The sequence below is a fragment of the Pseudophryne corroboree genome, chromosome 7 (genome assembly GCF_028390025.1).
Source record: "Pseudophryne corroboree isolate aPseCor3 chromosome 7, aPseCor3.hap2, whole genome shotgun sequence".
NCBI lineage: Eukaryota > Metazoa > Chordata > Amphibia > Anura > Myobatrachidae > Pseudophryne > Pseudophryne corroboree.
In genome coordinates, this window is record NC_086450.1 from 153,056,414 (window position 1) to 153,083,256 (window position 26,843).

General features: G+C 42.0%; 2 pseudogenes; one reads left to right on the forward strand and one right to left on the reverse strand.

Annotated features, from left to right (window-relative positions):
• Nucleotides 1-21,839: 21,839 nt before the first annotated feature.
• On the reverse strand, nt 21,840-21,958 carry LOC134946276 (5S ribosomal RNA; annotated as a pseudogene).
• A 3,340-nt stretch (nt 21,959-25,298) lies between these two features.
• On the forward strand, nt 25,299-25,417 carry LOC134946278 (5S ribosomal RNA; annotated as a pseudogene).
• Nucleotides 25,418-26,843: the final 1,426 nt, after the last annotated feature.

The following is a 26,843-nucleotide window of genomic DNA, read 5'->3' on the forward strand; positions in this document are numbered from 1 at the left end:
GTGAACTGATTGATTTACCATTTATCTGCAGTTGTCTTTGACAACCAGTAAAAGTGTCTGTTCAACAATTAAGCTTATAGGTGACAAAACAAAACATTTCTAGGGCATGCACTTACACAGGTAGCTAGGCTTAGATTTGCCGTTGTGCGTCCTATTTACAGCAAAGCTGGCATGACTAGTGTGTCCACGACTATGATGCGCAAGTGCGCATACATACGCACAGGTATGGAGATACATGGATACTGCAGCTAGTCACAGCCTGGCTTATTAAGCCTCACCTGTGGCATGGCATGTGTACCCCTGCTGCTGTGGCGTGAATGCACATGTTGCCCAGCGGCTGAACAATTCCTTACAAATCTAAATCATGCACCTGGTATTATCAGAAGAATCACAGTTTGGCACTGTCTAGCAATGCTTTTAGGAAGTAGGTGACAAAGTGATATGGTGTTCAACACAAGGAGGGGAAGACTCATATGTGGAGAGAAATAAACAGTCCACACTGATAGGCACATATACAAAGGTGGGGCACGGACACACACAGACAATCACAGGGAGAGGCAGACATTCAGATGCAAACGTGGACATACACACACACACAGAGAGGGGTTCACTACGGCTGGCCGGCGGTCGGGCTCCCGGCGACCAGCATCCCGGCGCCGGGAGCCCGACCGCCGGCTTACCGACAGCTTGGCGAGTGCAAATGAGCCCCTTGCGGGCTCGCTGCGCTCGCCACGCTACGGGCACGGTGGCGCGCTACGCGCGCCACACTATTTTATTCTCCCTCTATGGGGGTCGTGGACCCCCACGAGGGAAAATAAGTGTCGGTATGCCGGCTGTCGGGCTCCCGGCGCCGGTATACTGAGCGCCGGGAGCCCGACCGCCGGCAAACAGAAGACCACCCACAGAGAGGAAGGCACCATTCAAAAGAGGGGATATGGTCATTAGGTCGAACACAGTTAGGTCGACATGGTCACTAGGTCGACATGGTCATTAGGTCGACATGGAAAAGGCTGACATAAGTTTTAAAAAAGAAATGTAATTTTCTTAACTTTTTCATACTTTATGATCCACGTGGACTAAGATTGGAAATAGTAACCTGTGCCGAGCGCAGCGGTAGCAGAGCAAGGCACCTTGCCCGAAGAATTGCGAGCAAAGCGAGCCATGCGAGGGGACACGGTGCACTCATTGGGGTTCCCCGTCACTTTACGAAGAAAACGAAACCAAAAGAAGTAAAAAAAACACCTCATGTCGACCTATTTCCATGTCGACCTTTTTCCAGTCGACCTAATGACCACGTTGACCTAGTGACCATGTCGACCTAATGCATGTCGACCAATAATGATCGACCTAATGACTGTCAACCTAAGTGTGGTCGACCTAATGACCCATACCCTAAAATAGACAGAAGCAGAGGGAGAGTCACACATTGGAATTAAGAATGTAAAGCACACCTACAGGGTACACAATTAAAGGGGAACCTAGCACACTTTGGGAGGTGCACATACAAAGGGGGACAGAGGCACACAGGGCAGGCAGAGAGAGAGGTACATATACTGTACAATAGAGAAGACAGAGATCTTTAAAAAGGGAGAGACAGACACAGGGGATGATGAAGACGCACAAACATTTTAATGTGAGCAGGGCAGAGAGACACAAACAAAATCAAGATTTAGACAGGAATGGTCCAAGGCCATTAGAAAGGGGTCTTACCACTTCTTCCTCTCCTGAACTGGCCTATTACTGGGTATCTTGCAGTCTCAGTACAACTCAAAGGTTGCTTCTGACTTTGGCTTCTACCATGTACTGCACAGTAATAGGACCGGTTCACAGAGGAAACAGTGAGAGGTGAAGTAAAAGCACTGGGACAGAGAAATGCATGTGTGCTACAAAAGGCTGCATTTCTGATAATAACCATATGCTACCTCTGTAATTTAACAATCCAAGCTCCCAAACCCTGCAGATCCAAATTATCAAATATGGGGCTGGGCCAGTAGGTAAATGAGTTTCCACCCCTGCATGCCCCTGATACTGTTTCAGTTATCTGCTGCTGCATTCTATAAAATGTACATACTGTAGTGCTTTTGAGGAGGTTTGAAGTTTTTGTTACCATTATTTGGACTAAGGAGATGTCAGCTTTTATGTGTAGTTTTGGGGAGACTCAAGTTACAGTACATAGAGAAGTCAGTTAAATGTAACTGATATTTCTGCATTGGCAATGGGAAACATTTGCCTCAGGGCAATATTGTAAATCATGTACAGTAGTCTGTTGTACTGACTCTCCTTGAAGTTATCCTTCTTTCTGTAAATTGTTTCATACTTTGGTATAAAAAGAGATGAGCAGGTTTGGTTTCTAGGAAACAAACACACATGAACTTAGCTGTAACGTGTCAATCTGAGCTCTGACTTGGGTCTTTCTGCTAGGTTTGGATCCTAAAACGAGGCAAAATGTCACCTTCATGGCACCGGATTATGCGTGTTTTGGGTTTAGTATAAGTACCTTCCTTGTGATCTGGCACCAATTCACACAGGATACTAGAAGGAGAGGGCTGCTGCACTGTGAGACATTTCTCTATGTTAGAGGCCGCTAAAAAGCAAAAATGCCACTTTGTTTTGATGAGTTCCACTTATATAAAAGAAAAATTGCTAAATCAGATTATTTTTTCCCTTTTGTCTAAAACAAAAAACCTGTAAACTTTTCTACTTTAATTTAAGAAAATGTTATTGTGTATTTATCAAGTGTTTGTTCAGACAAATGACGCAGAATATATAACTGTTCTGTGTGTAGTGTCCCCATTCAATCAAGACCAGGAGCAGCAACCCAGTACTAAAGCTGCGGCTGCTGCAGGGAAAAAAATGATCTTATCCAAGAGACCGACTGGTGATGAGGATGAGAGTGACCAGAGTGGCAAAACATTAATATGAAATCTGATCAAGCCTAAAATATTTGCTTAAAATGATAGATCCTCTACTATGACTCAACCTGATACAGTAACTATCAAAAGAATAGTGACGGTTCATTGTACAAATTAGCATATCAGACAGTCCCTTTGAATACTGTGAGATAAAAAAATGCAATTAGGAGGCCCATGTATAGTCTACAGTAGCTTTGCTTTACTTACGCTGTCCACCCTCCAGTGTGTACTCAGAAAGAGCACAGCTAGAAACTTTGTGAGTGATCAGCGTAGGAGGCTACTTCCTAAAAAGGTGACAAAACTGATGTTCATAAAAATGAACTAAAAATTCCATCTCGGCAATTACGTCACAGTACAGAGACTTCTGTATTGGTGGATTCCAGTGGGGATGAACTAATATTGGGTGATGATATTAACACTAGAGATGTGTACCAGACCATTTTTGCTGGTTTTGGTTCTAATTCATCATTTGGTTTTGGTTTTTGATATTCAGTAGTGTCTGGTTGTGGTTTTGGATTTTTTCCAAAAATGTCAAAAAACACCCCATAATTTAGGCCTTTTTTTGTTCCTAGAGTATTATTAACCTCAATAACATTAATTTCCACTCATTTCCAGTCAATTTTGACCACCTCACAGCTCACAATATTGATTTATCCGCTTTAAGCCAAAGGCTGCAGAAAACTATCTGGTTACTAAGTGACAGAGCAGCAGCACAAACACACAGCAGTTTATAGCACATCTAAGAAACATTGCCATACAGCAGTGGCAGAACAGAAAAGTGGTGCAAGTAGGAATTGTCATTGGGCCCTCCCACCTACCCTTATGTTGCATATTAAAAAGGACATGCACAGTTTTACAAACTAAGCACTTCAGCGACAGGAACTGCCACTTTTGAGGCTGAACTTCTTGTTTTTTTGGGCCCCGACAATACAAGCTACCAATAGGCTAAAGACAGCTCTGTAGTGGCAAGATGTCATTGTAACTACCATCCTCACTCTCATCAGTGTGCACATCATCTTCACACAATATCAATTCATCCCTACTGTAATCCACGATTACAGAAATCTCTGTACTTTGACGTAATTGCTGGTAAAGGTCTTCCTCATGCAATTTGTAGATCATTTTAATGAACATAATCTGTTCCACATTTGAGAAAGTAGCCTCCTACAATGATTGCTGATAAGGTTCCTGGCTGTTCTGAAAACTCTTTCTGAGTACACACACACTGGAGGGTGGGCAGCTTAAGGAATGCAAAGCCAGTTTGTATAAGGGTCTCCAGATTGCCTTTTTTTCCAGTAGTGAAAGGAACTCTGTGACATGCCTATTTGGATGGTGTCATGAAAATAATCCTCCACCATCCTTTGGATGGGGACTGTGTCAGATGGAGTTATGGTAGAGTTGTCACTAATTGTGGACAATTATTTTAGACCTGACCAGATATCAAAATGTTGTATTGACTCCTATGCATCAGCACTTGGTCTTTTGGCAAAGCAGTTTTTTTCTTGCAACTGCCAGATAAACTGGAAGAGGAGATGTTGTCATGTTGTGTACCACTTCAGCTCCCAACTTGTTGAACAGGAGCTCTTTGCATCTCTAAATATCTGGGTCAGCTGGAAAAAAAAGGCACGACATGCGACTAAAACCTAGAATCAAGCATGGTCGCCAAAATGTAGTTATCTGATTTCAAGATTTTAGCTACCCTTGTATCCTGGCAAGTGAATAAAGGACTTGATCTAAAAGTACAATATACTTTGCCGAATCACTTTGTTTCAACTCCTCCTTCAATGTATCCAGCTGATTTTCCAAAAGCCTAATTTAGGGAATCACCTGACAAAGCTAGCAGTGTCTAAACTCACTTCACAGGTGGCTACTTCATTGGATTTGAGCACCTTGCACAAGACAGAAAGTATTCTCCACTGTGCTGGGCTAAGGTACACTCCCCCCCCCCCCTCTCCCAATGCCATGGGTTGTTGTATAACTATGGATGGCTTTGGGCTCTTCCTTCATCTGTTGAAGCATATAAAGGGTGAAATTCCACCTGGTTTTTAACATCCTGGTATAGCCAAGGAATGGATTTTCAGGTAAAATGAAACCGAGATGGAATTTGGTACCAGGCACACAGGACCTCAACTAACTGTGTAAAACCCGCTGCATTAATGACGGCTATTGGACGCAGAATTAATACTAGTGTAGCCATGATGATGTCAATGATCTGCTGTGTGACTGGGTGTAAGCTGTCCACTTGCTTCCCCTTGCAAAGTATTGTTTCACGGTCAATTTTTTTTAAAAATACTAGTGTTCCTGGTCCCCTTCCGGGATGAAGGTCCATCCCCAGCAGCAGCAGCAGCAGCAGCAGGCCTAGTGCTGAAGAATTCTTTTGAGTAATCCTGGATAGGGGAGGAGTCACTTAGCCTTAACAAATTAGATTCAAAACTACCTTCTATCATTACTGAGGATATTGAGGATGAAAGTGTTGGTGGTGGAGTTTGCAGGTGCTGGGATCTAATTGAGAGAAGAGAGCTAGCTGATGCTGGACTGCTTGTAGGTATTTTTGTTGCACCAGTTTCTGATTTTGTCAAAAACTTATCATGGGCTCACTGTAAATGATGTAACTTGGAGAGGGTTCCTAGATGTTTAACTTTCCTACCTCTACTAACTTTGGCCTGACAAATGCAGATGCCTTCACAAACGTAGTCAGGATTTGGGTAAAAATAATTCCACACATAAGAGGTGGATGTGTTGTTCCTATGCCCAGTCATGACAAGGACCTTCTTCTTATCGTGGCCAAGAGCTGCTTCCACTGGTGCACGATTTACACAAACAGCATCCTCATCCTCAACATCCTCATTAGTGCTGGTGTCAGCTACACAAATATCCCCATCATCATCTTCCACTTCCACGGTGGTATTCTCAAATTGTCATCAGCTATACTTCTGCTGCTCATCCCCTTATTTGCAGAGGGTGCAGCTTCTCTGGGACTACAGTTTCAGAAAGGTCAGGCTCACACATAACACTTGTGGACACACTTAGGGGTCTATTTACTAAAGTCACGATTTTGTCCGAGTTTGTTTTTTCAAAGTGTCAACACGGGAATTTACTAAGCACAAATATCGGCAGTGTTGGGGATATTCGTAATGGTTTTCACGGCAGAGGGCAGAAATACGAATGAATAGACCATCAGTCAAATGCGGCTGTTTGTTCATACAACACGGTGATTTACTATTCATTCGTATTTTGGTGTTTGTCAGTGAATGTTCAATTGTGGTCGTAGTTTTTTGCAAATCGGAAAAAAAAAGCAAAAAAATAGACCTGCTTTTTCCTGGCGTGTTTGGATAGTCATGCACGGATCAGTGAGATCGTGCATGCTTATCTATGGGAAAGGGTCTGCTTTCCTTAAAAATCAAAGAAAAGAATTGCGTTTGGTCTCCCCTCCTAAGCATAACCAGCCTCGGGCTCTTTGAGCCAGTCCTGGTTGTAAAAATACAGGGGGGAAATTGCGTAGGGTCCCCCCATATTTAAACAACCAGCACCGGGCCCACACGCAATTTTTTTCTTTAATTTTGAACACCTTCACACTACTCGCACTTTCACACTACTCGTACTGTACACATGAAGCCCTGCACGGATCTCACTGATCCGGCCGGGATTCATTGTGTTATGTCCAGCAGTGTTTTATTAATCCCTCCCGTAAAACACTGCCCGACAATAGGAATCACATCGACATCGGAAAAAACGAAAATAGAAAACTCCGCAGCTTAGTAAATTACCATAGATGGATTAAAAAAATTGCAGTAAAATGCGACCGATAAAATTCGAGATCAAACTCCCTAAAAATCGTCATAAACACGAATATTAGTAAATATACCCCTTAGTCTCTCCTTAGGGACTTGTGATATTTCTGTTTCTGAATGCACAGTTTATTCTACTGCCTTAGCGGTTTTCATTTTATTTACACTTTTTCTAGATTATGAGTGGAAAGGTCTTGCATCATCATGAGAGGCAGAAGATGCCTCACTGAGTCTTTCCTTGTCACTATGTGTGGTGAAAGACAAAATACTGTGTACATTCATTTCTGTATTACTTTAAAATTAAACAGAAACAAGACCCCTTTTGAGAGCATTGATAGATTCAGTGTAAAATTGGTCAAGTAAAGAGAGTAACATATGGGGTAATATATAAAAGAACCATTTTGCAAGGCCCTTCTAGAACTGGTTGTAGAGGTCCTCCCATACTTCCCTAGGGCTGCACTGCAATATGGACCCTTTTTATATGTATGATGACCTACTGATTCTATTTTTTTGTACACAGTAGGCATGAGATGGACACAAATCATACAGATGCTGCATCTTTGTACACAGCAGCTGTGCGATAATATGGTAATGCTACAGGAGGCATTTTCTGTAAATAGATGACTCCTGCGGCCTTCTCTAATCTGCTGCTGTGTCCAAGGATACAGCATTAGATCATCTGTGAGAACATCAGTCATCTAAGTAACCCTCAAGTTATTCAGGATGGCCACGAAATTCACTTCTGAAGCCAGTGAAGCTGTGTCTGAGGATATTTGGCGTCAGTATGCCCAGAAAACTAGAGATGTGTTTTGGTTTTGGTTTGAATGCATCATCGTGTTTTGGTTTTGGCAAAACAACCTTCAATTATTTAGGTTCAGGTTCAGTTTTTGGTTTGGTTAAAAAAAAATTAAATTATCATTTCTAAAGATGAATAAAAATTGATGCAAACAGCTGAAATCATGACATTTTTGCAATCCAAAACCCAAAATGTGGATTTCAAATCAAAATTCTAAACCATGGGAAAATCCGAACCGCAACTCGGTTGTGATTAGTTTTCCATCGGAGATCCAGACTAGGTTTTGGTTCAAATCGCACATCTCTATAAAAAACAGGCAAGTTTTCTGTAAAGCTGCCTGTCTCTGCCCCTAAACGCCAGCAGCATGTTAATCATACTGTTGCATTTGGGGTACTGCAAGCGACATTGCAGCCCATTATCTGCACATGTACAGTGCGGATCCTGCACATGCGCTGATCCAAAAACATCAGAGATGTATGTGAACATGGTATTACATACTGTACATCTCTGAAATAGGCCCAGTGTACAGAAGACAGGAAACAGTTGTCACTTTCGAAAACTCTTGTATAATCTCTTTAGTTATTTCAAGTATACTATTAGCATAGTATTTCTTAATTTGACCTGTTAGTTTGATTGTTATTACCTTTTCTAGTAGTAGTCCAGTTGTCCATTGATTCAAGTGCCAGTCATGAAGGACAGAGTAGATAAATCATTTTCCTGAAAAAAAAATCTAATGTGTTAGTACAGGTTGAATATCCCATATCCAAATATTCTGAAATACAGAATATTCTGAAATACAGAATTTTTTTAGTGAGACTGAGATAGTGAAACCTTTGTTTTCTGATGGCTCAATGTACACAAACTTTGTTTTACACAAAGTTATTAAAAATATTGTATTAAATGACCTTCAGGCTGTGTGTATAAGTTGTATATGAAACATAAATAAATTGTGTGACTGTACACACACTTTGTTTAATGCACAAAGTTATTAAAAATATTGGCTAAAATGACCTTCAGGCTGTGTGTATAAGGTGTATATAAAACATAAATGCTTTCTGTGCTTAGACTTAGGTCTTATCACCATGATAAGATGCATTAGGGTATGCAATTATTCCAAAATACAGAAAAATCCGACATATAAAATACTTCTGGTACCAAGCATTTTGGATAAGGGATACTCAACCTGTAATGACTTTTTTGTTACTTGAGTTTGTGTTGTAACCGATGACTATAAATGAAAAAATAGAGCTACATATGAAACATTAACAATTATCACACCGTTAAAATGATGATATAGTAAATTATTCCAGGACACTTCCCTGAGTTGCTAGCTGTCTTGAAATAAAGATCTCAAGTGAAGATTGCCCCGCTAGACACATGAATTTACAGCTTGAGATTTAGAAGGTGTCTAATGCATTTGAATTGCTCTATTACCATTTTGCATATCTTTCTTAATTAAAATATGAGACCTCCTCCACTAGTCATTCCCCCATGTGCATGTATAAGCAATTTGACTCTAAATAAAATGAGCAAATTAGACATCACACAAAAAAGTTAAGTTTATAAATCACTTCATACATCCTTCTCCAAGACATCTCTCCCCTGAGAAGAAGTGTTAAGTGTTATGTGAGTTTTCAGCATTTTATCTGTATTCTTTTATCTATTTCTCTTAAATGTACCAAAATGCTGTAATTATTTGATTGTTATGGGATTTTTTTGCATAGAAGATAATGTTTGTTACAATTTAAACTTCATGCTGTGTCTAACATTTTATCAAGCTCGTATCTAATGTGCATGATTAAAATGTGGGGATTTCAATTAATTAAGACTTTCAAAGTGCTTAAAAAGGTAAATTACATATATTATGAAATGCTTTACAATGCCTACTTGGATGTACCAGATATTTTGGTACAGCTTGTTCATGTCATGCAACCTGGATTGACACAGTTTGGATGGAGTTTCAAAACGTTATCGTCTCATCTTACTTTATTTGTACTGGTTGGGCATTGGTACAAAATGGACATGATTAATGGGCCTAATTCAGACCTGATAGGCTGCTGTGCATTTTTGCACAGCAGCCTATCAGGTCTGAACTGCGCATGCGCTGGCACCACAGTGCGCCGGTGCATGTTAGACAGCCGATGGCCATCTCAGCCCCGCGATCGCCTCTGCGCATTCGCTGGGCAAGAAGAGGTGGGCCGGTGGCATTTGGCTGCCATTTTAGGGGCGCAGTCCGGGCAATGCAGGCGCGCCTGGACCATGCGGGGGGCGAGCCGCGACAGCTGCGTGACATCACACGCAGCCGCTGTGACCAAGACAGCGACAAGTAGCTCCCTGCAGCGTGCAGGAGCTGCGCTGGTAGGGAGCTACTCATGAAGTACAAAAACACAGCAGCTGTTCAATGCTTTTGTACGTGTGTGTGTGTGTGTGTGGGGGGGGGGTTTGTAGGGACAGACATGCGGCACGGACTGCCTCAGGTCTAAATTAGACCCAATGTCTTCCCTGCCTCTCAGAAATATTATCTATCTCATCTAAAAGTGATATATTGAAACTAAGAGGAGATACAGATATATACAGTAGATACTGTATACATGACAGCCAGTGTTGTCCTAGAATTTTGGTAAAGAATGGTAGACACCAGCAGTGGCTCCTACTGCCGCTGGTTGTGCTGCTGGGTCCTTCCTCTTGTAAATAAATTACCTATATTTTATTATCCATGTTTAAAATTGTTACCATCTGTTTGACTCAGCACCCAGTGTGCATTTTACAATCACTTATAATATCCTAGAATAATTTAGGATGGGGTGTATATGGCACACTGGGGGCATAACCTCATCATAGAAGGCATGGCCATACAAAAGCCAGCAGGCAAGCCAATGCATCCACTCGACATTTAGCAAAAAACACTACAGTATGTTGTTATGGAAATACCTTCAAACAAAAAAGGGATAAATGTCCCAGGAAGGTTAGGAAGCATCGATACATGTACATAACTTTTTTCTGCCCTAATATGGCAAGCCTATTTTGGAAGGAATCTCTGCAAAGATCATAAGGTATAGATGATGACAGTTTGAACAAGTACAGGTGACACTGTACAGTAGCTATGTTTTTTGGGGTTGTGGTTGGGTGACTGGTGGCCGGGATCCCGTCGGTCAGCATACCGACGCCTGGATTCCGGCTGCCAGAATGCTAGTAGGGGGACGAGCGCAACAAAGCTCCTTGCAGGTTCGCTGCACTCGCCACGTTGTGGGCTCGGTGGCATGCTCGCCACAGGTTCTATTTTCACTCTGTGGGTGTTATGGACACCCACGAGTGGGAATAGCCCTGGGCCCTCTGCCGGCATTTTGGCGGTTGGGATCCTGGCGTCGGTATGCTGACCGGCATAATCCCGAAGGCCAGTAACATGCCTACATCCCTAAAATGCCACTTTGCTGAATTTGTAATAAACCATTTGTCTGATATATGTGTTCCTGTTGAATGTAATGTGATTGGGTTGTACCAGGCTTTTAACAACTTTGCAAAATCATTTCTACCATCCCCTAAAGTCTTTAGGCTCTCAGAGACACACACGAAAGCAAGCCTGGCTTTTTATACTGAAATTGTTAAGTGCAGTTTACATCCTTTCAACTGGTAATTAACTGGTAAAGTCAGTAAATTGAAACCTACCTTAAAGGTTGATTCATATTGCTGATGGTCTATGTCGGTCAAGAATATAGATTTGGAACATCACATTTACTCTCGCCAGCAACCACCAGATCCTATCTAATCAGATTCTAAAAGGGAGCGGACTCATGTTTGTAAGTAAAGCTTAAAAGCAAGTAACTGGGAAAAACAACGTTGCACTGCAGGTGGGGCAGATGTAATGTGCAGAGAGATTGAGATTTGGATAGGCTGTGTTCAGACTGAAATCTAAATTGCAGTGTAAAAATAAAGCTGTCTATAACTGGGCATACACTATACAATTATCTGACAGATCATCTTCCAGATCTGACTGACTGGAATGAAAATCTGGTACTGGATGAGAGAAAATGACAATCGAACATTTGATCCCAAACACTGGAAAATGGAAAAAGCCTATCATTCACAAAATTGGTAAATCACAGATGTAACTAATTTGTACGAATGACAGTTGTCTGTTTTACAGTGTTTGGGAGCAAATGGTCAATTATTATTTGTTTTCATCCAGTACCAGATTTTCATTCCAACCAGACAGATTTTGCAGATAGTGTGTGCTCAATTTAACATGTGTTGGCTACATGCAAAAGCAGACAGCATTTACCATGCAGAGAAAAAATATAAATGTATTTAATTCCCTTGCATGACAACATGGGGGGTAACTTGGACCTGATCATAGCAGCAAATTTGTTAGCAGTTGGGCAAAACCATGTGCACTGCAGGGTGGGCACATATAACATGTTCAGAGAGAGTTAGATTTGGGTGGGATGTGTTCAAACTGAAATCTAAATAGCAGTGTAAAAATAAAGCAGCCAGTATTTACTCTCCACAGAAACAAAATAACGCACCAAAATCTAACTCTCTCTGCAAATGTTACATCTGCCACACCTGCAGTGCACATTGGGGGGGATTTAGAGTTGATCGTAGCTGTGCTAAATTTAGCACAGCTATGATCAAGCACACTGACATGTGGGGAGATGCCCAGAGCAGGGCTAGTCCGCCCCGCATGTCAGGCCCTACCCCATCATAGAAGTCAGGCCCTACCCATCTTCAGGAGTAGCTCCCAGCTAGCGCAGCTCCTGCACGCTGGCAGGGAGCTACTCGTCACAGCCTGGGTCGCAGTGGCTGCGTGGGACGTCATGCAGCCGCCGTGGCCAACCCCCCAACGATCCAGGCACGCCTGCATTGCCTCCACGCCCACTCTACAGTGGCTAAACGCCACTGGCCTGCTCCCTCCCTGTCAATCAGGCATAGGCGATCACTAGCTAAAGACAGCCGTCAGCTGTCTGGCATGCGCCGGCGCATGTGCAGTTCAGACCCGATCGAGCAGCGATCGAGTCTGAATGACCCCCATGGTTTTGCCCAACTGCTAACAAATTTACTGCTACAATCAGGTCTAAATTACTCCCATGGTTTGTTCCAGACACATTTTGCTTGCATTTTGGCTTTACTTACAAACACGAATCAGGCCCAAAGTACACTGAGCCCACACACACAATGTTATCACTGGTAAATTTGGTTTAACTAAACAATAAAAATCAAGTTACCATGCATCAGTAGTTTAAGAGAATTGTAGCATTGTGCAATATGCCTATCTGAACCTAACATGACTAATAACTATCATAAATTCGACCCTCATAGTTTCAAACATCTTTCCGTATGAGGCACTGTTTTGAAGTGAAACTGGTGGAGACCATGCTTTCAGCCTATCGTGCACATTACTATTATATGAATTAGAGATGAGCTGTTACGTTTCCATGGAACCAAAGCCACCTGGACTTCCAGGTTCCTGCCCTGGATCCCAAATTGAGGCAAAATCTCGAGATCCTGCTGTCAGATCTCAAGGTTTTGCCTCGGCACCAGTCTCCCATTGCATTCATGGCCTTGACTACTGACCACTGAATGACTGACTTGGCTATCAGCCAATTAGCGCTTGTCCATAGAATTCAATGAGCACAGCATTTAAGATGTTGTCTGCCTCAAACCCTCCCCCCCCCCCGCACTACTGACACCACCAGCACCTTTGCACAAAGGAAACCACTGGCAGCTTTGCACAGAAGACACCCCAGCACTGCTGTCACTTTCAGCATTCCCGCACTGCTAACACAGTTGGCACCATCAAACAGAGGACACTGCCAGAACATCCTCGGACAGAGGACACCATCGGCACTCCCACACAGAGGACACCGGCAGCACCCCCACACAGAGGACACCTCCAGGCCCCCTGCACTGCTTACACCACCAGCACACACCCACAGAGGACACCTCCAGCATCATCCTCCTCACAGACACCAGTAGAGGCATTTACCATTCACCTGCTGTCACAGTAAGTGCACTATTGGTGTTTCCAATCCACACTGTAACCGACCTGCACTGTAACCTGCACTGTATCAAACCAACACTGTATCCAACACACACTGTATCCAACCTGCACTGTATCTGAACGGCACTATATCCAACCCGCACTGTATCCAAATCACGCTGTATCTGACCCACGCTGTATCCAATTTACATTGTATCCAACTCACACTGTCTGTAACCTGCACTGTAACTGAACCACACTGTATCCAACCTGCAATGTCGGTAATCTGCACTGTATCCAACCCACGCTGTATCCAACCCACACTGTATCTGCCCTGTACTGTCTGTAAACTACACTGTAATTGACCTGCACTGTATCAAATCCACACTGTAACCAACCCACACTGTAACTGACCCACACTGTAGCGGATATACACTGTATCTGACCTGCACTGTACCAACCCACACTGTAATTTGCATGTATCTGACCCACACTGCATGAAACCAGCACTGCATGCGACCTGCACTGTATCTGATCCGTAGGTATGGAGTGCTGTTTATAAGTTTGGGGATATTTGGGGGAACTGCTCTACAAAAAGGCTGATTGAGCAGGACTTTACATGGCAACAGAGTGCCAGTCATCAGAGGACCAGTGCCCCCAGGAGGGAGGTAAAGCTTGGGCACTGAGAATAGGCATGTGCTGGGGGCATGTGCACTTGCGTAGGGGCATCCATGTCTGCTGTTGTTATTTTACACATGGTTTAGCGTTTTTATCTTTGCTGTTTGTTAACCACTACTACTTTAGAGCGATTATATTCCACATGCAATTCTTAGTACAGTTCTGTGATATATTGTTTTCTACTGAAAATACTTGCAAGTTGGTATTGCTAATACATTACTAATTATTTGCAAATCATTTTTAAACAGAAATAAGTGCTGTGTGTTTGTGCCACTGCTCTGCTGCTTAATTTAGCCAATACATTACTAATTTGCAAATCATTTTTAAACAGAAATAAGTGCTGTGTATTTGTGCTACTGCTCTGCTGCTTAGTTTAGCCAGCCAGCCTTTGTCCTATATTGTTGAACAATATTGGGAGCTGTGCAGTGGTCAATTACAAACCTAATCACGGTTGCTTTACTTTTGAGCAAAACCTCTTCAGCATCATCTTTCATTGATGCATCCCCATAACCATCATCTTTATTCACCGCACCCTCCCCGTGTTGTGGGTGCACTGAGGAGGACTGTTTTATCTGCTTCTTCCAAAAGTTCATGGATTCCATCATCTGTGCTTTCAATGAGTGCATCTCCAGCAATTGTTGGGTCAAGAAAACATGCAGCAGCTACAAGTAGAGAGAGAGATATTTGCCTCAATGGGAAATAGAAAGCAGCTGCACCATTGTTCCAGGTTAGCTTTCATTTTGTTTGCCAGTCCACACAGGTCTGTGTGAGCTGTACCAGAGAGAACTGGGATAGGTGAGTACCTAAGTCCAGAATGGCTGGTAAAATCAAAGACAGAGACTTTGTATCACTTTGAAGTGTTTATGCATAATCAGCTAAGGGCAGCAATAGATCTCAGACTGCAGTTAACTGCATCCACTCACTTGGCTGGAGATTATTCCAACCCATCTCATCTGCAACTTGGACCACAGTATCCTTCACTTGTAGAAGGCATGAAAGTATTTGAAATGTGCTGGACCATCTTCTCACAAAATCTAAAGTAAGTCTACAGAGCTGGTGACGTTTCTTAATTGCAACTGAAAACCTGCAAAACTGACAACAGCTTTCACCTTTTCCAAGAGACGTGCAACAGGGACTACTTTGTGGATCATGTTGATGACCAATTGTAATGTATGCACAAAACAGGGTGTCTGCTCCATAATGCCTCCATGCCTGAGAATCAGATAAAGGACAAAGAACTTCATTATTATTTTAATGAACATGTTTATTAAAAAGTATTTTTATTTAAAATGTATTAACTCTAATAGTATTACCTTGCCTCACTCATTTTAATGTCCGATTTACTGGCGTATCTATAATGGGTGCAGTGTGTGCAGTGCACACAGGCCCCTGAGTCCAGAGGGGGCACACACCACACACTCACGGCTCCCATGTTTTCTATACTTACCTTTACGGTGTCCATCGGTGACCATGTGTGGGCCCCCTCCTCTCCCGTAGCCGTCACCGCCACTGCTAGCGCACTGAGCGCTAGAGACTCTGGCACAGTGCCAGAGTCTACACAGCATGGGCAGGACTCTGAAAAAATGGCATGGCGGCCATTTATCAGAGTCCTGTGCATGCGCTGTAGACTCTGGCACTGTGCCTGAATCTCTAGCACTCAGTGTGCTAGCAGCGGCGGTGACGGCTATGGGAGAATAGCGCTAACAGCGGCGGTGATGGTTATAGGAGAGGAGGGGCCCCACACACGGAGTCTGCACACGGGTCCCCTCCACTCTAGAAATGCCGCTGGTCCTATTTAATTATTTCTCCCTCACTCTCATCAGTCACTTCTGAATCTGCAGAGCTTAGTTTCTTTTCTTCCAGCATGAATCAGCAACCATGTTGCTCCCATTATCTGTGATGACCATAAGAATCTTGTTTTTTGGTATTCCCCACATTTCGGTGCACTGGTTAACAGAAGCTTTGCTGGAATGAGCAGTATGTGAATGGGAGATCTCTTCAAGACTGAGTAATATGTGTTCAGGTTGGTTCTGCACAGTGCAAAAGTAACATGCACTTGTAGCAAAGTAGGAAGCACTAAGGGCCTAATTCAGACCTGATCGTTGCTATGCGTTTTTGCACAGTGGCCGATCAGGTCTGCACTGCTCATTTGGCTGCCGTTTTAGGGGCATGGTCCGGACAACACAGGCGTGCCCAGACCATGTGGTGGGTGGGCTGCGGAGGCTGTGTGACATCACACGCAGCTGCTGCAACCCAAACAGCAATGAGTAGCTCCCTGCCAGTGTGCAGGAGCTGCGCTGGTAGGGAGCTACTCGTCAAGTACAAAAGCATCGCCGCTGTGCAATGCTTTTGTACTTGTGCGGCGGGGCAGAGCCAGACATGCAGGGTGGACTGGCCCTGTGCTGGGTGTCCCCCCCCCTACATGTCTGAGTAACTGATTGTAGCCGTGCAAAATTTTGCAAGGCTACAATCAAGTCTGAATTAGGCCCTAAGTCCGTTGGTTGTCCAAATGTCTATACCAATCATTATTTTTCTGTGCATTGGCTACTTTATTTTTACACATTTCTTTCATTCTTATTAATGCTATCAATGAGATTGCTAATTTTGGCTTTCTTTGGGATGGTCAGTCTCCTGTCAACAACCTACATCATGTGATTGAAGTGTTTGTCCTCCAGTGTCCAGGCTGGCAGCCCAGTACAACCTATCCACAAGGCTAGGGTTCTTTAGTTGTTGTTCTTTTGCACCTGGATGGTACACTGAAGCCAAAGTGATGACATGCGGAAGAGTTGTCTGTTGTTTATGCTTTTCCTTGCCTTTAGTTGCTGATCTCAGTTCTCCAGCCCAGTCTCTTTCTTGTCTCATCTCCACAAGTTCACAGACACCACGACCCATATCCTGTTTCCTGGAATCCGGTGTGTCACAACGACATGGATTGCGGGTCCTGCAGTGCTTCCTAAATGACCTAAATACTCCTATTATCGCAAACTTAAAGAAGGAAAGAATTGAGGGCGGTGTCTGAATACAATAGATCCAGTTATTTCATCTCATTATTATTCATCAGGGCATCTTGAACACAGATTACACTGTCATTTTCCTTATCAACAATTTTATATTTCCGTTGTCATTACAATTTAGTCATGGAAAAAACTGCCATTGATGAATACATTTAGTCTAAATTTTTGCGACAAAATTGATACTGCATATGAGTTGCAATTCTCACAAGACACACCCCATTTTTGCCATATTTGGAGCACGCCCACACACCATGAATAGATGCCATGTACATGCATATGGTGTCCATTTACCACTTGCTCTGCTAAGCGGTGCAGCAGGTAAGAATTGGCCCACCAACTCCCTCCTACACTTCTACCACCGCGGGACACTGCAGCCCACAGTGAGACAGTGGGACAGTGCTCAAAAATAGGACTGTCCAACTAAAATAGGGATGGTTTGGAGGTATGGCTTGATACATCTCCCTCCATAGTTCTCACTCTGCATCAGTAACAAAAAACATAGATGTACAGTAGTGTAAAGATGTGGCTTGACTTGAGAAGTCATGCATCATCTTTGTAATAAATTCAAAACCACATTACTTAATTAATAGATAATGTAATGAAAACTCATATGCAAGAGAGTGTGAAAGTATCATCATTAGAGATGTGTGCAAACCCCTGTTTTGTTAAAACCACCCTCAAGTGTTTTGGTGTTTAAAAGAAAAAATTACAATAACAGCTAACATCAAGTAATTTGAGCCTGTTTTTGTGTCTACATAATTATTAATCTCAATAACATTAATTTCCAGTAATTTCTAGTCAATTTTGAACACCTCACAGCTTACAATATTGATCAGCAATATTAGCCAAAGCCTGGTTGACTAAATTAGGCAAAAAGCAACAGCACAAACACACATCAATTTAAAAGTACTGTATATAGCACATCTATGAAACATTGCAACACAGCAGAGGCAAACAGGATGGCATTTTAATAGACTATATGACTCAATAGAAAAAATGTTTTCATTAATCGAGAATTAGATGAGAGGCCCAAGAGCAGTAAAGGGAAATGGAGGTTTAGTATGTACTGGAAGGCAAGTAAAGGATTGAGTGATTGATTGATTGATTGATTGATATTGATTGATTGATTGATTGATTGATTGATTGATCAAGAAAATTAAATTTGAGGCCTTGTGTTGCAAGAGACAGAAGATTTTGTTTTGCAGTAACTGAAAAGAGAAAAGGTCATAAAAGAGGAATACAATGTTAATTAATAGCAAAGGATTCCTGAGAAGGGTTGAAAATAAAGCCAAGAAAATAAACAGTTGCTTTACAGAGCTGCAAACTGAAAATCAGCTTATCTTACACTGACAAATACAGTATTAGGAGGGTGACCTGCTGGCAATACTACCATCCCCTACCTCCTCTTTCTAAACTGGGTAACACACCCATGTATTACATTTATGAGGTGCACCAGAGTCTGAGAACGAGGGTTAATACCATTTTTTTTACCGTAAATCTAATCCACAAGTAGAGAGATTTTCTGCTTATCCACCATCTAAAAGCTTGCAAGCATTTCTTTTGACTGTTGTAAATAATTTCTCTTTGTACATATTACTGAATAATACTGTGCTTAATATGCTCCATAATTCTGTTATTTTGTTTTGGGGTTTTTTTTGTGAGGCACCACATTATTTATGGTTAAAAATATGTTGCAAGTTAGTAATATATAATAGTAATAAACAATAACATATTTTATCTAAGCATAAAAGATTGTCACCAATAGCAGTATTTGATTATTATTCTTTTAAATGAATTCATAATATGCTGCCAGTCAAGCACAAACCAGACAGCATAAGAATGAAGCATAAGCTGGTAAAGTATTGACTTGTGAGAGACAGAAGACTTCCCAACATTGTTATTTTTTAACACATTGCCTGAACACACAAACAATACAGTGCTCCTAGTAATAATGGTACCCTAAAATGTATGTTATTTTAACACAGTGCCTGAGCACACAAACAACAGTGTTCTATTTTATTTTTATTTATTTTTTAAATGCCTGAGTATGCATAGTGCCTCGCAGTGGGGGTCATTCCGAGTTGATCGCTAGCTACCGTTATTCGCAGTGCAGTGATCAGACTAAAAAATGGCATTTATGTGCATGCGTATGCCTCGCAATGCGCACGTGCGACGTACGGGTACAAAGCCCGTTGTGGTGGTGCACAGGTTCTAGCAAAGTTTTAAGTCGCACTGACGGCCGCAAGAAGATTGACAGGAAGGGGGCGTTTCTGGGTGTCAACTGACCGTTTTCAGGGAGTGTTTGCAAAAATGCAGTCGTGTCTGAAAAAATGCCGACGTGGCTGGGCGGGTGTATGACGTTAAATCTGGACACGAATATGCTGAAGTGATCGCAAGCGCTGAGTAGGTACAGAGCTACTCAGAAACTCCACAAACAGTTTTTGCAGAGCTCGGCTGCACAGGCATTCGCACTTCTGCTAAGCTACAATACACTCCCCAGTGGGCGGCGGCATAGCGTTTGCACGGCTGCTAAAACTAGTTAGCAAGTGATCAACTCGGAATGACCCCCAGTGTTGCTATGGCAGCGGCACAGTATGGAATTTTTTTCATACGGTGCCTAAAAGGCACACAAGATAATGCGTCACAATGCAGCAGCTCTCTCCCTCTGATTTCCTGTGTAAAATGCTCCAGTGCTCCTAATGGGTTTTTTTTTGTAACACAGTGCTTGAAAGGAACATAAGACAGTGCCCCCATGTGCAGCAGACCTCTCCCTCTGATCTCCTATGTGATATCATATGCCTAATTGTTCCTAATGGTGTTTTTTATCACAGTGCCTGAATGGTACAGTACACAAAACCGTGCCTCACATTGTCGCTGTCCTTGCCCTCTTAGCTCCTGTGTGATCACAAGGGAGGGACTTTAACTGTATATACATTCTAAAACATGCGATATGCAGCAACAGGAAAATGACGAATTGCCTTGTTTTGTGATCCAAACTTGAAGGGAAGATCTAAGCCCCCGAGTACGGGTTCGGGTTGACTTGTAACCTCTAAGTTCGGTACTCATCTCTAATCATTCCAATATAAAATATAATTGCAAAAACAAACACAAATACAGTTTAGTAATGCAAAGGATGATACAGCGCCACTTGTGGATTAAAATCTCAGTGATGAAAATCGTATGCTAAAAATTAATTAAAAACACAACCACCTTGTTAAAGGTGTCTGCCACCCCTTAAGGTTGCAACACTAGTACAATGCTGCCTAAAGGATATATAGTAGGGGGATAAGGGTACCGGCGACTATTGTTGTGTGAGTACGCAAAAGGTTACTGTTAAAAGGTATGATTCATGAGCCAAAAAATATAAAATTTGAACAAACAGTTTTAATAGCACATATAGATAAGATGTTTAAAAAGGTCATAAAACATCCAAAGACAAGTAAAAAAGGTAAAAAGATAAAAAGGTAAGGACTTAGCTTTTTAAAATAGGCAAGGGGGTCACTGCAGGGAACCCAACGCATTTCGTCACATCAGACTTCTTCAAAGGGTAGGGACAGAGTGAAATGGCATGCCTATTTATAGCCCCAGTGGTAACTGATATGGGTGTGTGATGACATCATCGGTCATGTGGTCAGAAAAAAGCAATCAAGGATATTTGACATAAGTATAATCAGGACATTATATCAGACCATGGCCCCAGATAGTGTGGGTCACAGTAGCCAAGTTTATGTGGAAAACGAGTGTTCAAAGTTGTTCAAAACGTTTCAGAAAGACTTTAAAACAGTAAATTGTGGCACTTCCGCCACACTTCCGGTGACGGAGGTAGCGCATCACGTGACCTCTGATACTTCCGCCCCACTTCCGGTTCGCTAGTGCGCATGCGTCGGCGGCGATTCGTGTACACCACGCATGTGCCTGTTGTCTTGTTTAGGATGGCAGCAGACGATCTTCTTGAGCTCAGGGAAAAACTGTATGTCCATCAACCGGCGCATCATAGCGGCCATTTTGCAGGGGATATGTTCCATAGAATATACATGTATTACGGCGGCCATCTTTCCGGAGTTTGAGGAGGCTCAATACTTGTAATTTTGCGGTATCCATGGCAATAGTCATATGTAAATAGAACAAGAGAGAACACGGTGAAATCTATGTAGTGGTCTTTTCTCATTGATATACAACTTATTAGTTTGAATAGTTTAGATAGCCACACATATAATCGTGCAAGATCTGGATCATAATTTGATAACAATTAGTGAGGAGATGAGGAATGCAGGATATAGTATGGGAAGTGCAAAAAGTGAACCATGTGCAAAGTGAGACTTCATACTGTGTGAATACATTCTTATTTGGTCCGGTATCTAAATAATAATAAAAATAATAAAAATAAAAATAAAAATAGTAATAAAAATAAAAATAAATATAAATAAAAATAATAATAATAAAAATAAATAAAAATAATAATAACAAAAATAAAAATAAAAATAAATAAAAATGATAAAAATAATTATGAAAATATATAACCTAATATGGTGATTATTTTTCGGAATAACTATTAACTAAGGGAAGAGTGTGTCCTCCTTAGTTAAGGTGGTAAAGTGACATGTGCAATATGAGACATTATATGTGTCAGGTGATGATAGACCGGTTACTGGTTGGCTTGACGTCATTTGTCAGTCCTTACAGTACCCGATCTTCCCGGATGGTCACCCTCTCTGGTACTGATCGGGCCCAGACACTGCTTAGCTTCCAAGGTCGGACGAGATTGGGCGTGCCAGTGTGGTTTGACTGTACACACCGGTAGACGTCGTAACACCAGCACAAGAACGCATAACACCTGAAGCATATCTTTATTCGTGATTATGGATGCAGGCAACACAAACACAAGGGGGGGTTTAAAAAGAAGATACGACACCTCATAAGAAGGGTGCAATCTCATATCCCTCGTTCAGACCCCTTGGTTGCAGGGTCTGTAGCTGGAATATCCAATACATCTCCCTCCTTGAAAGTTTATTCGCAAGGTCACCTCCTCTTTCTCCCAGGCAGACATGCTCGATGGCCTTGAATGTGAGATCTTCAGGATTGGAGTTGTGCCGTGCCGTAAAATGTCTTGAAACAGTGTGGCTCTCCACCTTGTTCTTGATGTTTCGTATGTGTTCCTGGATCCTTGTTTTTAGTGATCTTTTCGTCTTTCCCACATATCTCTTTTTGCAGGGGCATTCAAGTAAGTAGATCACTGACGTACTATTGCAATTCATGAAGTCTTTTATGGTGTATTGTTTCTTGTCATCTGTGTCGCTGAATGTTTTCCGGTTAGGATGCAGGTATTTACAGATGTTACATTTCCCACATTTAAAGGACCCCACAAATTTGGGCATCATGTTGTTCCTGGTCTGGTTCTCCTTCAAAAGACTTGGAGCAAGGTGGTCTTTAAGGTTTCTGGATTTCTTAAAAATAAGAACAGGTTCGGGCGGTAGGATGTCCTTGAGTACCGGGTCCATGAGGAGGATATTCCAGTGGTTCCTAAGCGAGTTCCTGATGGTCTTCTCATGTTGGCTATAGGTGGTAATGAAGGCAACGGAATTCATGTTGGTATCCCTTTGTTTATATTTCAGGAGGTCCTTTCTGTCCACTCTCCTTGTCTTTGCTAGGGCTTCCTCTATAATGGGTCCCGGATACTCCTTGTCCTTGAACATTTTGCTATAGATCTCCAATTGGTCCTCACAATCCTTGGGATTCGTGCAATTCCTTTTCACCCTTGAAAATTGTGATGCTGGTATGTTATCCTTCCACTTCCGGAGGTGGTTGCTCTGGTAATGCAAATAGCTGTTCATATCCACCTCTTTGATAAAGTTCTTAGTGGTGATCCTTCCATCTTCACCGGTAAGAATCAGGTCCAGGTATTCAACAGATTTAACATCATGTTTTGAGGTGAAAGTTAAGTTGAGGTCATTGCTTCCCATAGTGTTTAAAAACTCATTAAAAGATTCTGCAGAGCCGTTCCAAATAATTAAAATGTCATCGATATAGCGTTTATATAATATCACATTCTTAAAAGCACTGGAGTTATAGACGTGTGTCTCTTCCCAACGTCCCATAAATAAATTAGCAAATTAGCAAAGCTCGGGGCAAAATTAGTCCCCATAGCTGTGCCACAGCGTTGTAGGTAAAACTGGTTAAGAAACTTAAAATAATTGCGGCTGAGGATAAAAAGCATAAGATCACAAATAAAATCTCGGTGGACGGGGGTCAAATCTGGGTCATCGTCCAAGTATTCCCTGCATGCAGCTATGCCCTTAGAGTGTTCGATGCAGGTATACAAAGATTGGACATCCACAGTCGCCCACAGGTATGTGTCCTTCCATTCTACCGTACTGAGTGTGTTAAGTATCGATGTCGTGTCCTTAAGATATGATGACAACGCTGTTACATGTTTCTTCAAAAAAATATCCACATATTCCGATAGATTGGAGGTCAGAGAACCTATGCCTGCCACATGAAGAAACATGTAACAGCGTTGTCATCATATCTTAAGGACACGACATCGATACTTAACACACTCAGTACGGTAGAATGGAAGGACACATACCTGTGGGCGACTGTGGATGTCCAATCTTTATATACCTGCATCGAACACTCTAAGGGCATAGCTGCATGCAGGGAATACTTGGACGATGACCCAGATTTGACCCCCGTCCACCGAGATTTTATTTGTGATCTTATGCTTTTTATCCTCAGCCGCAATTATTTTAAGTTTCTTAACCAGTTTTACCTACAACGCTGTGGCACAGCTATGGGGACTATTTTTGCCCCGAGCTTTGCTAATTTATTTATGGGACGTTGGGAAGAGACACACGTCTATAACTCCAGTGCTTTTAAGAATGTGATATTATATAAACGCTATATCGATGACATTTTAATTATTTGGAACGGCTCTGCAGAATCTTTTAATGAGTTTTTAAACACTATGGGAAGCAATGACCTCAACTTAACTTTCACCTCAAAACATGATGTTAAATCTGTTGAATACCTGGACCTGATTCTTACCGGTGAAGATGGAAGGATCACCCCTAAGAACTTTATCAAAGAGGTGGATATGAACAGCTATTTGCATTACCAGAGCAACCACCTCCGGAAGTGGAAGGATAACATACCAGCATCACAATTTTCAAGGGTAAAAAGGAATTGCACGAATCCCAAGGATTGTGAGGACCAATTGGAGATCTATAGCAAAAGGTTCAAGGACAAGGAGTATCCGGGACCCATTATAGAGGAAGCCCTAGCAAAGACAAGGAGAGTGGACAGAAATGACCTCCTGAAATATAAACAAAGGGATACCAACATGAATTCCGTTGCCTTCATTACCACCTATAGCCAACATGAGAAGACCATCAGGAACTCGCTTAGGAACCACTGGAATATCCTCCTCATGGACCCGGTACTCAAGGACATCCTACCGCCCGAACCTGTTCTTATTTTTAAGAAATCCAGAAACCTTAAAGACCACCTTGCTCCAAGTCTTTTGAAGGAGAACCAGACCAGGAACAACATGATGCCCAAATGTGTGGGGTCCTTTAAATGTGGGAAATGTAACATCTGTAAATACCTGCATCCTAACCGGAAAACATTCAGCGACACAGATGACAAGAAACAATACACCATAAAAGACTTCATGAATTGCAATAGTACGTCAGTGATCTACTTACTTGAATGCCCCTGCAAAAAGAGATATGTGGGAAAGACGAAAAGATCACTAAAAACAAGGATCCAGGAACACATACGAAACATCAAGAACAAGGTGGAGAGCCACACTGTTTCAAGACATTTTACGGCACGGCACAACTCCAATCCTGAAGATCTCACATTCAAGGCCATCGAGCATGTCTGCCTGGGAGAAAGAGGAGGTGACCTTGCGAATAAACTTTCAAGGAGGGAGATGTATTGGATATTCCAGCTACAGACCCTGCAACCAAGGGGTCTGAACGAGGGATATGAGATTGCACCCTTCTTATGAGGTGCCGTATCTTCTTTTTAAACCCCCCCCCTTGTGTTTGTGTTGCCTGCATCCATAATCACGAATAAAGATATGCTTCAGGTGTTATGCGATCTTGTGCTGGTGTTACGACGTCTACCGGTGTGTACAGTCAAACCACACTGGCACGCCCAATCTCGTCCGACCTTGGAAGCTAAGCAGTGTCTGGGCCCGATCAGTACCAGAGAGGGTGACCATCCGGGAAGATCGGGTACTGTAAGGACTGACAAATGACGTCAAGCCAACCAGTAACCGGTCTATCATCACCTGACACATATAATGTCTCATATTGCACATGTCACTTTACCACCTTAACTAAGGAGGACACACTCTTCCCTTAGTTAATAGTTATTCCGAAAAATAATCACCATATTAGGTTATATATTTTCATAATTATTTTTATCATTTTTATTTATTTTTATTTTTATTTTTGTTATTATTTTTATTTATTTTTATTATTATTATTTTTATTTATATTTATTTTTATTTTTATTACTATTTTTATTTTTATTTTTATTATTTTTATTATTATTTAGATACCGGACCAAATAAGAATGTATTCACACAGTATGAAGTCTCACTTTGCACATGGTTCACTTTTTGCACTTCCCATACTATATCCTGCATTCCTCATCTCCTCACTAATTGTTATCAAATTATGATCCAGATCTTGCACGATTATATGTGTGGCTATCTAAACTATTCAAACTAATAAGTTGTATATCAATGAGAAAAGACCACTACATAGATTTCACCGTGTTCTCTCTTGTTCTATTTACATATGACTATTGCCATGGATACCGCAAAATTACAAGTATTGAGCCTCCTCAAACTCCGGAAAGATGGCCGCCGTAATACATGTATATTCTATGGAACATATCCCCTGCAAAATGGCCGCTATGATGCGCCGGTTGATGGACATACAGTTTTTCCCTGAGCTCAAGAAGATCGTCTGCTGCCATCCTAAACAAGACAACAGGCACATGCGCGGTGTACACGAATCGCCGCCGACGCATACGCACTAGCGAACCGGAAGTGGGGCGGAAGTATCGGAGGTCACGTGAGGCGCTACCTCCGTCACCGGAAGTGTGGCGGAAGTGCCACAATTTACTGTTTTAAAGTCTTTCTGAAACGTTTTGAACAACTTTGAACACTCGTTTTCCACATAAACTTGGCTACTGTGACCCACACTATCTGGGGCCATGGTCTGATATAATGTCCTGATTATACTTATGTCAAATATCCTTGATTGCTTTTTTCTGACCACATGACCTATGATGTCATCACACACCCATATCAGTTACCACTGGGGCTATAAATAGGCATGCCATTTCACTCTGTCCCTACCCTTTGAAGAAGTCTGATGTGACGAAATGCGTTGGGTTCCCTGCAGTGACCCCCTTGCCTATTTTAAAAAGCTAAGTCCTTACCTTTTTATCTTTTTACCTTTTTTACTTGTCTTTGGATGTTTTATGACCTTTTTAAACATCTTATCTATATGTGCTATTAAAACTGTTTGTTCAAATTTTATATTTTTTGGCTCATGAATCATACCTTTTAACAGTAACCTTTTGCGTACTCACACAACAATAGTCGCCGGTACCCTTATCCCCCTACTACAAATACAGTTTAATTACAAATAACTGTTG